Source organism: Oreochromis niloticus, linkage group LG9 (genome assembly GCF_001858045.2).
Source record: "Oreochromis niloticus isolate F11D_XX linkage group LG9, O_niloticus_UMD_NMBU, whole genome shotgun sequence".
NCBI lineage: Eukaryota > Metazoa > Chordata > Actinopteri > Cichliformes > Cichlidae > Oreochromis > Oreochromis niloticus.
Window position 1 is genome coordinate 13,373,612 of NC_031974.2, and position 12,556 is coordinate 13,386,167.

A 12,556-nucleotide genomic window follows, 5' to 3' on the forward strand; every position below is an offset into this window, starting at 1 on the left:
ACTTGTAACACCTTACTGCCAATCTCTGATTTGGATTCTTCCTTCATTAACACCCATTGCTACTGATTTTCCATCCAGCCTTTTCTTAATCTGCCAAACAATTTTTTAGATTTTTTTAAATAAACTGGAACAAATGATGCATTTATGAGAAAGTCTGTTAGTAACAAAATGCCTAAAGATAGAATTTATATTTGGTTCTTTGCGAATTGTCAGTGTTGTGTCTACACTGGTTCATTCCCTGACTTCAGCTGCCTTTTTTATGCTGAAGGATCACTGTTAGTAAGTCACTCCAAAGAGCGTCCAAAGAAAAACTGACAGGCCTTCAAAAAAAGCCCGGAGAATTATTGCTGAAGATCTGAAATAACAAGAAATCCTGCCTTCTTGGAAGCAAGAAATAAATAAAAGAATCTCAAGACTTCTGCACAGTGCGGCATCCATTTTTAAATTATTCCTGCTGGACAGGAATTTAAAGTCTTTAAAACGACTAGAAAACAACAAAGACATGGTGCACATGGTGCTGGATTAGGGTGTGATTACACAACAGTCAGTATTACACTTTGGAGTCCAATAAAGTTTACAACCTCGTATGTTAACATTTATTTTGACAATAATGCATATTATGCCAACCAGGAGATAGCAGCTGTGTTAGAGATGTTCATTAGACATTATACATTACACATGTACAAAAATACTCAGTGGTATTGTGTTGTGTCTGATCTAATCAGACATCTTCACCAGCAGGCTCCACACGTTATCTCTGGTTGGGACCCGCATTGCTCAACCCGATGTCTGTTTGAAAGGATTACTAGATAATAAAAAGAGATCAGTTGTGCTTTGTGAGGACAGGTACAAACAGGTCGACAGCTCCTCTGTAACACACATGTACTTACTCAGCCACGTCTTTGCAGGTGTATGTTATGTTTGGATCTAACTGATTCTGTAAATTCTTCAAGGATGCATTTGTACAGTCTGATCTGAAGATGTTAGAAACATAAATGGAACAGAAGCAGTGAACGTAGGATCAGTTTTAAAACATTCATACACCGATTGGCTTCACTGATTTAAATCAAACAAATAAAGGACAACATTGTGATGACAGATTTGTGTAAAAAAGAGGAAATCTTACTTGGCGTTCTTCTTTAAGACCATAACAACATTCATACTAGCGACCCCAGGGGGCTTTTAGCCTCGTCACCTCAATGCTTGCAAAAATACTGAAAAGAAAAAAAAAACAAATAAAAAATTCAAACCACAACCAGAAGTACTGTGACAATAATCCTGCATTCTTGCTGCTTTTAAAATGATTGCTTTGAAGATGAGGACCAGGTCTGTGACCGCTTCCTGCTAGTTGCCATCTTCAAAGCATCTTTGGTGCATCAAGACGGTGATAAAACAGCAATAAGTCAGAATCAGTCTGCTATCAGTTTGTGACTAAATGAGGCCAATAGTTTCCATATTTCCAAAGATGGAAAAATAAATTGATGAAAAAGAACTGAGTAGAGTTTAAGGTAAAGCCTTGAGATATCTTAGCTTGAAATTTAATGCATATGCCATTGTTACGTTAGTGGCTGTAATTAACATGAAAAGACATTTCTTAACTTTTCTCACTAAAAGTCATAAAACTGTCAGAGAAGCAGAAGCAGTCCTACCTTTCAGGATCGAATGGTGTGGTGGTGGACCCACTTAGCATTGCCGTGACATCACCACAGGCAGCATCTGCATACTATGAACACACAAAGGGGTTTTTGTAGAAACACTCACTCGTCTTGCAAGAAAAAAACTAAAAATAAAAAAATTATTTCTTCCAGTAATTTCTTATAGTTCACCTTTGAGTTTACCCAGTCTTTACTGGTCGATACACTCTTCAAGAAACAACAAAATCATTCCAAGAATAATTCTAGAGATTTGCTAAGATTATCATGCACATTAGGAAATGGTAGATTGAGGATAAAAATGTAACAAATTCCAAGCATGACAATAAAAGCCGTCAATTGTCTTGGGAGAGGTCACTGTTTAGTAGGCAAAAACAGCATTTCATTCATAAAAACATTTAAACATCTCTCACTCAGCTTTATCTTTTCCTTGCTTTATTGTATTTCTGTGCTCTCTAAATTAATGCCAAAGTCAAAAGCTATTTTATTTAAAGCTATGTAGCCCTTGCATTTGCACTCAAACGCATTAAATTTATAAACTCAAGTTTATTATACACAGTGGAGCATGTCTACCAGGGAGCAGAATCTGTTTTAGGGGGGATATTCCCTTAACTATTGAAATGCATAACTATTGGTCTCAGGGCTCCTTTGAATGTGTGGGCTGCTGCTCACTCAGGAGAGCGCTCCATGGAGACTGACACAAAGACTCATTGACAGACAACAAGACAGCGTGAACATTTCTTTTCTCCATCACCATCACATATACTCAGGAGGGATTTGCTGCATTCTGCAGTTTTTAACCAATGCATGACCTCAGGACTATACTGTTTAAAAGAGAGAAAGAAAAGCGAGCAAATTCATGTTGGAAACTTACAGCAGCAGAGGCACTTCTCCAAAATGAACGAACAGGGTTGTTTTCACACTCTGACCATCCGGGGCACCCACTAGAGAAGGTACCTGTGACAACAACATGCATATTTTCTTGGGTTAGCTCCTCAAAATAAAACACAACTGAATAGAAAAAAGAAATCTCACAACATTACATAAGACATACATATTACTATCAATTGATTCATTTATTATTATATGTCACTGTGAAGTAGTCGTGCATCTCTTAATATTCAGTGTACAGATATAATGGCAGTATAACTCTCAGCGAGAATGAAAACACGTGTTTCTCAAAACATCAAACTATTAGGAAAAGTTTATTTGAGAAAAAAGTGCTGTTAATGAATCTTGATATGTCTGTTCTACTGTGGTTTGAATTATTCTTTTTAAAAGGGAAACCTAGAAAAATGCTCTGCTAACATAGAAAGTCTTGTAGAATTTTATGTTTCTGTTTTCTGTAGCCTGATAGTGTTTAATGTTACAAGTTTTCTTGATCATTCTTAAGGGACAGCCTAGTGCTCCAGTATGATTTATATAAATAACTGTCGGTGCTCTTTAGCTTGTGTGTAGTTTGTTGCACTGTTCAATAATAAACTGTGTTTCTTATCTACTGCTTTGAGAGTGTTACCGTTTTTGCCTTGTTTTCCACACCAGGTCAGACCATCCAGGATAGATCCCAACAGAGTGTCCTCCAAAGTGACAAAACAATCTTTTCTCTTCGCAGTTAAATCATGGACCAAATCCTTTGTGCCGCTCCAGAACATCACCTAACCCACAAACACAGATATCTATGCATTGTTAAACAGATCATGCATGATTGTGGCAGATGGGATGATTGAGATGGTGTAATCGTTGATTATTACTTTGTTGCACTGAGGTTTGAAGGGGACTTCAGCAAGGAGGGGATTATAAGCTTCCATTGGCACGTTACATGGATCCTTGTTCACATAGGCCTTCTCAAAGAGATCCCATAACTTTTTACAGTCATGTCTGAAAAATTAAAAAGTTTGTTAATGCTTAAGTGTGTTTATATTTAAAGAAATGCTAAATATGCTAAATAGTGCAATGCATTTACATAACTCTGATATATTTGTTCCTAAAAAAACCCAAAACAAACCAAAAAAACAAAAACGTGGTGTCAGCAAAACCAGATGATTAAAAATATTTTTGAAAGAAGTTCATGGCAGGGTAATTGCCATGGGGTTAGACTGTGGATGCTGAATGTGCACTTGGTGATATCATATTGTTTAACAAGCAAAATTCAAATATCAAAAAAGGAAACAGACAAAAACACCTGACAGACAACCTGCACTTCACATCTCATTTACTCAAGACACATTATCATTCTGTCTATGTACTGTATGTGCAGTGGTGTACGTTACTATTAGATATTAACGTCGTGCCAACCAGCTGACTGGATACAGAACATCAGCAGATCAATCACTGACTATAATACCGATCCTGCTGTTAAGCAGAGCAGCCTTGCCACTTGATGAGTTCAAATGCAGTCAATCCTGCATTTGTCAAGACTGCTCAAACATGCAAGTGCACATGTACACATTCATTGAGAATCCTTAATTATTTTGATATTTTTAATAGATATTAATATATCAATAATGTTTTTTGTATCATACGTGCATGCATGCTTGTGTGCTTATCATCAGGCTGAAGCTTGTCTTTATAGACATAACAAAAAGTGTAAATTAAAAAAGTGTTGAAATATTATCACTTACTCTTTAAACTTCTCACACCTAGAGAAAAATGTAGACTTAATATTCCTCCGACCGAGAGTCAGTCCCAATGACAAGCCGAGGATTAAAATAATAAGAGCAGTGATGCCTCCCCCAATGAGTACTTTCTTCTTCCACCCCATTTAAAATGTGTAAAAAGTCATAAAAATGTAGACGTCTGTAGAAGTATGGCCAACAAAACGTTCGAGCGAGCTTGAACGTCTATTTATTAAGACGCAGAATGACCGCGCACACAAACTATTCAAGCTATCTCCAATCAGAAGTCCTGTACAACCATAAAGGAGGTAAAAGAGCAAAAGAAACGTACCAAGTGCTCATAAACGCATGTCATAAAAAACAGTAAAACAGTTAATCTTATCAGAAATATACTCAACTTATTTTATTTCTACTACATTTTCAACCTGTTGTGACAAATTAATCAACATTATTAGTGTCCAACCCAGCACCAGACTCTGTTTGCATTCAGAACTGCCTTCATTCTTCATGACATACTTTCAACAAGATGCTGGAAACATTCCTCTGAGAACGTGATGACAGCATCTCACAGTTGCTGCAACTTCTGTGTTTTTTATTTTCTGTTTCACCACATCCCACAGGTGCTCTTTTAGACTGAGCTGTACTGACTGTCGAGACCATTTGAGTACAGTGAACTCACTGTCATGTTCAGGGAGCCAGTTTAAGATTATTTGAGCCACCCACCCTTTACATGTGGGGTTTAAGTGATGCTCAGTACCAGTGATGGAATAACGGCGTAACAAGTAACGGTGTTACTTTTTTCAGTAACGAGTAACCTAACTAAATACTATTTCTAGCGTTACAACGCCGTTACCGTTACTAACAAGAAATGGCTGTGCTGTCGCTTTATTCTTTTTTCAACAAACAGAGGGTTAAAGCTGTCTTCAGTTTACCGCATCTTATATCAGTTGTATGGAAGTAGCTGTAAGTAATCTGGGCGCTACAATTTATAAATAATATATACGCGGCATTTTTTCCTGAATAGTTTCTCCACGATTACTGTCTAAGGACAGCGCTAGCAAGAACTCTCTGCTTATGACCAAAAACCCAAACAAAACAAAAAACAGCCCATTCGCGTTGGTGGAAAAAATGTACCATGTTGACTAATCAAAAAAAATGATATGGCAACATGACATTTGGTTGTTTAGGAAGAGGGGGAAGTTTTAGGAGTGACAGCAAGGGAGAGAGAGAGAGAGAGAGAGAGAGAGAGAGAGAGAGAGAGAAAGACAGCAGAAGAGAGAGCGAGTTTTGAGATGTGAGAGATTTGTGACGTTTAGCGTGTTTGGAGTGTGTAGTTAATGTGTTGTCTTGTGTAGTTAGTGTGTAGTGTTGTGGATAGTTTTGTGTTGTGTATCAGAACAAAGAGGCGACTGCTGTCTCCAGGTAGAAACAGCAGTGATACACCTGCTGCTGTCAGTCCTGCAGGTATCAGGCTGTGATGTTCTCCTTTGTAGTGGACAGAAATTATTTTTTTGGAGTGGCACAAATAATTTGTGTGGCATCTTATTGAATGCAGAACAACTGATTGTTCTGTAAATAGTTTGAAATTGTTATTTAAAAAATCAAGGTAAAAGGTAAATGGATGCAAATAACTTTGCTGTTTGCGAAACTTGTGCATATGATTTTAAAATTGACAATTAATATTTGCATTTAAAGTTCTGAAATATAATTCAATAAACATGTTTGTGGTTGTTACAGTAAAAAATATAACTTTTTCTACTCTGATTTTATGTTTTTTGTCTGATTTTAGATCAATTGTGTTAATACAGTATGTCAAAATGAAAACATAACTGTAAATTCAGACACGTGAGGTGGTGCTGAAAAGGATGATACCAAACAAGGCAAAGTAAATCGTTTTTAAAGGTAAAATGTGGAGGGAAAATCAAAAGTAGTTAAAAATGGCCAATTATACCCTGGACTCCAGAGGGTTAAACCATTTTTTTTTTAAAGTAATGCAATAGTTACTTTTCAAGTAATTAATTGCTTTTAGAATATTGTAACTCAGTTACTAACTCAGTTACTGTTTTGAAGAAATAACTAGTAACTATAATTAGTTACTTTTTCAAAGTAACTTGCCCAACACTGCTCAGTACAAAGTTGCACAGCGTTGGTACAAAGTTATCAAAAATATCTCTCACATCATTACGGCAACACCACCAGCAGCCTGAACTGTTGATACAACACAGAATGGATTCACACTTTCATGTTGTTTACCAGAGAACTGCTGCTCTCTGGATAGTTTCTGTTTTTCAGATCACTCCGTGTAATCTGTAGAAATGTTTGTGGGAGAAGAATTCATAGCCTTTTATATTTTCTTCGTAATCCCTTAAAGATGGATGCACCGAGTGGTGTTTCAGAGATCACAATGCTGAGGCACCCTGTGCCAAAAAAGAGGTTATTGAACCCAGTTAAATCAAATATACTTTTTTTCTATGCCATGAATATCTGGCCACATACAGGTCATCATCATGTGTCTTGTTTTAAGACAGAACCCTAGTTTTCAGTTTTCAATTAAATTAACACCCTGACAGTAAAACAGGAAATCTTGTCTTCAGAAAGCACACTAACCCTGCTAATTAAATGTGATCAGTGCAATTCAGAGGACAGAGGGGGACTGGAGCACAATGATTAACTCGCAGGTTTTAATTCTACAAATGTACTAATGTTTCTAACGACGTCACAGCAGTACTGACAGATGAGTCTGTTTGCAACAATAAAGGCTGTAGATTAATCAGTTCTAAGCATGGCAGTGTTTACAGTATTCATTGTTCCTTTTTTGGATTTACTTTGAAAGTGAACTATAACCTCTGTGTAAAAAAGTAGCAATAAAACACACTTGATGACTTGTACCATATAGGTTTAGGCAACACATGTGAGATGATCAGATGGTTTGGTCTAAGACCACTGTTCCAGATTCATAATTAACTTTGATATCATGAAACTTCCAACCACTGAACATCACGTACTGGTCAACAACAACAACAACAACAACAAAAAATATTTGTAAAGAGCTTTGACTTTTTTTAAGGATCAAAAGTACTAAGTTGCAGTAACCTTTGACCTCTCAGGCCCACTGCAACTTTCTGATAGGTTGCTATTTACAAGCTTCAAAGGATAACAATGTCACTAAGCAGTAAATCATATCAGCTATTTGCCAAACTTAAAGATAACCTTTGGGCTCTGAAAAATAGTTATCCTTTCTATTTCAACCGTGTTGCCATTATACAACTGCATTACAACATAGTCCGGTCACTGAGCTCTAGTGCAGTCATAAATGATGTGTAACTGTGGGTTTCAAGTTTCAGTATGTCATCCTAACATTTTTTCAATTTGTGTCATCTTCTGTCACTTTATCTTGTGGTGTACCCAAAGATTAGGTCCTCAGGCACATCTTATTTGCCTTGTCTATGCTTTCACTTGGACACATTGTCAATAACTTTGAAGCCATCTCATACTACTTTTTTATACAGATGATATCCACTTGTAAATGTCATTCAAACCCCAGAATATAGCTGCCCTTTATGCCAGCAATAATGTTATAAAGAAGTGGATGACAGCCAGGTATTGTCCTTCTTATCTGTGCCTGCGCAATTTCACTTTCAGTTTTATTAACTGTCAGAAATGTTGCTTTTGATCAGGCAGTCAGCTTTGATAAGCATCTTTACTGTTTTGTACAAACAGTTCTTCTCTTTTGTGCAACATTGCCCATCTTAAACATAGCACTGTGAAAAAATTATTGCCCCCTTCCTGATTTGCATATTTGTCATACTTACATTTCAGATCTTCACACAAATTTTAATATCAGAAAAAAATTCCACAAAATAACAATTGAATAGGTGGCACTTTGTTTAAATGCATCCACACTGGAGGGTTTTCCATTCAAGGTGCCAACCAGCACCTTGAATGATGATGACCAGAAGAGAAGAAGTAATGGTTCAATCAGTTATGTCAAGTTGTCCAAGTCCTAAAGCAGCAAAGGAGCTCTGGAGCGTCACACTATAATCACCATATTTGACTGCTGGTATGATGATCTTTTTATAAATTGCTCTGTCTTCCAAAAAGTTCAATCTTTGATTGAAACTATTTAATAATAGTAAATAAACTCAATGCGAGAAAATTCTATTATTTTCTAATTATTTAATTGAATGTGTTTGGATTTACTTAATGAATTTCACTTTCATGTTGACTTGAATTTATGCTCAAAGAAAATCACACGAGACTTTGCTGACACTGCTCCCAATGCATAGATACTTGGAGAGTCCCATCTTGTTTCTGGAGGATTCTAAAGAAGAATCCCCAAGCTGAAGGCCCACTGGCAAAACCACTGTGTTTCTACCTGTGAGGTAAATACTTTAAAGATGAGGAATTTGTCCTCAGTGTAGTTTTATTCTAGTTCAACCTGTTCCTGTGTCAAATCAATTACAGCTTGCAAAGCTATGCTTTCAAAGTAGCTCTGAAACATACACACACTAGGCAGTTTTGTCCACTCACATAAGCACTTGATGATACACCCTCTGGTGCCCCTGGACACATCATTAGTAATGTTACCTGGGGTCATTGGGGGTTTCTGGTTTTTCGGGTAGCAGTTTAAAATGTGCTCTAGTGTTCCTCTCTTCTGACAGAGAAGACAGCCTGGTGTCTCCACCTTCCCTCACGTGAAGAGATTCGATGGACTTGGTAGCACATCATATACCGCCTGGATCAGGAATTTTATCCGCTGGGGTTCAGCTTTCCACAGCTCATTCCATGTGACCTTGCGCTCTACAGCTTGCTCCCATCTTGTCCAAGCCCCCTGTTGCCTCAATTGCACCATTTGGCTGGCTCGCTTCTCCTCAACTCCTGCTCGCACCTCCTCAAGGATCAGCGACCGCCTCTCTTTTCCTTGTGCCTTGTCATAGTTAGGTGTTCTACTGCTACCCTGCTACCTCTCCCCTGGGCCACTGTACCCACCACCACCCTTTGCTGTAGCCTTGATACTGCAATGTCTACAGCAGGGGTCCCCAGTCCCAGTCCACGAGGGCCGGTGTCCCTGCAGGTTTTAGATGTGTCCTTGATCCAGCACAGCTGATTTAAATGGATAAATGACTTTCTCAACATGTCTTTAAGTTCTCCAGAGGCCTGGTAATGAACTAATCATGTGATTCAGGTGTGTTGACCCAGGGTGAGATCTAAAACCTGCAGGGACACCGGCCCTCGTGCACTGAGATTGGGGACCCCTGGTCTACAGCCTCAGCACCTCTCCACTTCCGCCCCGTCCTAACCTCTATTCCAGCCAGGGCGACCCGGGGTCACTGAACTCCCAATCCAGTATTGGGAGTTCAGTGACCCCCGGGTCGCCTTGGCTCCCGGGACTGACTCACCATGAACTCCTCACTTAGGCTGCTAAAGGGGAGCTTCAGCTTGTTGTTATAACCACACAGAACGATGCTGCTCAGGCTTCGTGGCAGTCCCAACCACCTGTGCAGAAACTTGCTTTTCCTCATCTCGAAGCCTTCCACTGTTCAGATGGGAACGTCGTAGACTAAGAGGGGCCACAAAATTCGGGGCAGAATTCCACGCTGATAAATCTGGGCCTTAAACTTGCCAGGAAGGCCAGATTTATCCACTGCAGCGAGCCAGGTCTCGAGGTCATCGTTGGTCGCTTGTATGGAGGCTGCATCTTTCAGGCTACAGTTAAATACCTTACCTAGGCTCTTCATGGGCACCTCAGCAAGTGATGGTATCTTGATGGTGCCTAGTGAAAACAAATATTTATCAGTAACCTTTCCTGTCTTCAGCACAAGAGACCTCGACTTGGTGGGTTTGAACCTCATGCGTGCCCAAGAAATCATCTCCTCAAGACCCTTCAGTATCCACCTGCACCCTGTGATAGGTTTGTAGCTTAAACCTATTCGCTGGAACGTTAAAGGCAATGTAATTACACAGCAAGCAAGACACGAAGTAGGCAAAGTTCTTTGTGTTACTCATGCATGAGGGAGGCCTGCCTGGAGCCAAGTGTCGTTCCACCTACTTGACCTCCATCAGACTCTCAGCCAGGTTCCCCATAGCACTCCTTTTATTGTGGTTACTTGAATATGCATAGGGTCATTAACATATAACGGCTTACATAGGTACACATGTGAACAAAGAATACCCTGCCTGTGGTTTTGTAAGTGCGTGTGTGTGTGTGTGTGTGTGTGTGTGTGTGTGTGTGCTGCTGACCAAAAGGGTCATAAAGCAGGAACAACATCCTAGGTCATAAAGAGGGTAACCTCCCCACACCCAATCTATGGTTCACCCTAGATAACACAGCGAAGCCATACAAAGGGCAGGAAGTTTTACCACATCAGACCTTCACAAGGATGTTTGCCTGTGATAAAACACTACAGCCCCCCACTCAGAACCTCGAGAATCTGGGGAGGGGAGAACAAAAGAATTCCTTTCAACACACAGTTAAAGTACAAATGGTAAGAATAAAAATGACAAACATTTAACAATTCACTCTAACACCCTGGAACAGATGTAGTTGTCACCATCAGCTCATCCATGAAAGCTCTGATGGGTGGCTGCCTGACTCCAGACTTAATGAGTGGCCCTCTACACTGGACTTCTGCAGATTTAACCAACATGTTCATGGCAAGAGCGAAAAGGATGGGCGAGATCGTGCATCCAGTGATGATCCCCTTTTCAAGTTTATGCCAGTCGGAAGTTGTTGTTCCGGAAGAGACTCTCAGGTGGAAGTTGGCATAGTAGTCCAGGATAAGGTTCCTGAGCTTTTCCAGGATGTAGTACCAGTTCAGTGCCTGTTCTACCAGCTTACGGGGTATAGATCCGTAGGCATTTGCGAGGTCAAGCCATAGTAATGCCAGGTCCCCTTTGTTCTCCCTGGCTTCCCTAATGAGCTGTGTGACCACGCCTGTATGCTCCAGGCACCCTGGAACCTTAGGGATCCTTCCTTTGTGGACTGAGTTATCGATGTAAGAGTTCTTCAGAAGATATTCTGTCAGTCGCTTAGCAACAACACTTACCTTCAACACTCAGCAACGAGATGGTCCGGAACTGATCAGTATTTTTGGACCTTTCCTCCTTTGGGATCCGCACCCCCTCCGCTTGTCTCCACTGGTTTGCTACTTTGCCCCTCCTGCAAATCACCCTCAGGATTTTCCAGAGTCTAGTCAGTAGCCTTGGACAGTAAACTTTGTAAGGTACCCCACTGGGCCCCGGAGCGGAGCTTGCTCTTGCTCTCTTTACCACTCCCTGGATCTCCTTTCAGCTGGGCTCCTCCCCATCAAATTCCTGCTCTGGTGTTGATGGGTTGATCAGCGCTTGACACGGACCAAGATCTTGCTCTCTACATTCATCATTGTAGGTCTCCTTGAGGTAGTGGTTGACCTCGCTTTCAGGGCAGACAAGATGGCCACTTCACTTCACTCCTAGCAGCTGTTTTGTGACCTCCTCCTGTGCCACTCAGCTCTCCTCAAGGTCAATAACCTCTTGCCGATTATGCTACGTAATTCTGCAAGGGGTCCCCTCTCCTTTTCACTCGCCACCTTGAACTGCTGCCTTAGGCTCTTCAGTTCCTGCCTTAGCTGATGTATCTTGTTGGCTTTGTTGTTCAAGGTGTAAAGAGGCTTTGCTGTCCGCTTCTCCTCTTGTCCAAACCTCTCTACAGCTAGGCTTACTATCATTGTGGTCATTGTCTTTATGCGTTGTTCAACTTGTCCTTTGGCAGTTGCTTGCAAGATGGTATCAACGTCTTCATTCAACTGAAGCCACTCCTTCTCCTTGCTAGCTTGAGGCCACTTCACCCGACGATGTTCTGATGACCTGTGAGCTTCGGGGCATGCATCACCTGGAGGTTTCGGGCACTGTGGGGTGACTCCGGGCCTGGTTCCTCCTTCGTCTCACCAGGCGTGTTTCCTGCGCGCTGTGATGCCATATAAGCACTCACTACTTTGCAACAATAAACTTGGTTTTAATTTAGCCCATTTAACCCTCTCATTGCTCTGCATACAAAAAATAAACATGGAAAATATTGTGCTTATATTTGACATTACAAACCTGGTTTCATTCATCTACTGAAAACTGGAACCATAAATATCAGCAAGGCATTATTATTACTTATGGTCCAGTATACAAAAACATGCTTTGTCCAAATTAAATGCTGCAAACACTTCTGCTCCATGTTGACATTGACTGCATCATTATTTAGGCATTGTTTGTCCAACCTGTCAGTGTGCTCATCCACTCCATTAACACTGTTATTATGAA

At 40.2% G+C, this 12,556-nt stretch overlaps 2 pseudogenes; both read right to left on the reverse strand.

Moving 5' to 3' along the window:
* Positions 1–570: 570 nt before the first annotated feature.
* On the reverse strand, positions 571–4,470 carry LOC100708949 (ADP-ribosyl cyclase/cyclic ADP-ribose hydrolase 1-like; annotated as a pseudogene).
* Positions 4,471–6,440: 1,970 nt separating this feature from the next.
* On the reverse strand, positions 6,441–12,089 carry LOC106098851 (uncharacterized; annotated as a pseudogene).
* Between the last annotated feature and the right edge of the window lie 467 nt (positions 12,090–12,556).